The sequence below is a fragment of the Sinocyclocheilus grahami genome, unplaced genomic scaffold, assembly GCF_001515645.1.
Source record: "Sinocyclocheilus grahami isolate Dianchi unplaced genomic scaffold, SAMN03320097.WGS_v1.1 scaffold4085.1, whole genome shotgun sequence".
In the NCBI taxonomy this organism is placed as follows: Eukaryota; Metazoa; Chordata; class Actinopteri; order Cypriniformes; family Cyprinidae; genus Sinocyclocheilus; species Sinocyclocheilus grahami.
Window position 1 is genome coordinate 14518 of NW_015509090.1, and position 789 is coordinate 15306.

The 789-nt window shown below is 34.2% G+C and overlaps 1 long non-coding RNA gene across 1 annotated transcript in view; it reads left to right on the forward strand.

Moving 5' to 3' along the window:
• The first annotated feature begins 334 nt into the window (after positions 1-334).
• LOC107576643 (uncharacterized) overlaps positions 335-789 on the forward strand; it is a 1599-nt gene continuing 1144 nt past the window's right edge. The window contains exon 1 of the long non-coding RNA XR_001608090.1: positions 335-454. This is a non-coding gene — a long non-coding RNA (uncharacterized lncRNA). The remainder of the gene's footprint in view (positions 455-789) is intronic.

Genomic DNA, 789 nt, shown 5'->3' on the forward strand with positions numbered 1-789 from the left:
TGAATATTTTTAGTGGAAAAACCTTGACTGACATTATAAGTAGAGTTTTGGGGAGGAAGAGTAAATGCTACAAAAGTGTAAAATATGATTATTTGGATGGTTCATCTCGCCAGCAGCATGACTTACCTCCTCAGGCACTGTGGACTACAGATGTGATGACTCAGTTCGTACTAACAGCTTTTTCCATTTGTGCAAATGTCATGGTTGCACCAGAGATGCAAATAAATTAAGCTATCATGGAGATATAAAACTCACTCACTTCTGTCTCAGCTAATTTTATTGAAAGTTGTCCATGTGCTCATCCCTCATTTCACCTTTTCTCGCTTTCTCTTAGGATGGTGTCTACGATCTACAGGAGGCTCTTCACGTTCTTCATACACGTCAGGAGACTGTGAGAGAACAGCTCGCAATCGCCAAATCTAAAGGAGAGGAGACGATCAGACATAGTCTACAGGTATTTTGAGTCTATTAAGTTGATATCACAGTCAAAACTTATGTTTGTTTGTCTGAAGGTTAGTTTCAACATAGTTTGAACTTTTTTTTTTCAGAAGAATATTGTTTTAATGTTGCTTCAAAAACTGTTGAAACTTTATTTCAAACTTGTTTGGACTTCATTTTAATGGTTTTTAAACAATGTAATGTTTGTTTCGGCGTTGTTTGAACTATATTTGGAAACAATGTATGTTTGAATGTTTTAAGTTTTGTTTGAACGTTTCAAACTTGTTTGAAAGTTAGTTTCAAAACGTTTTTTTCTTTGAACTGTTTTAACATTTGAAAATGTTTTTTTTT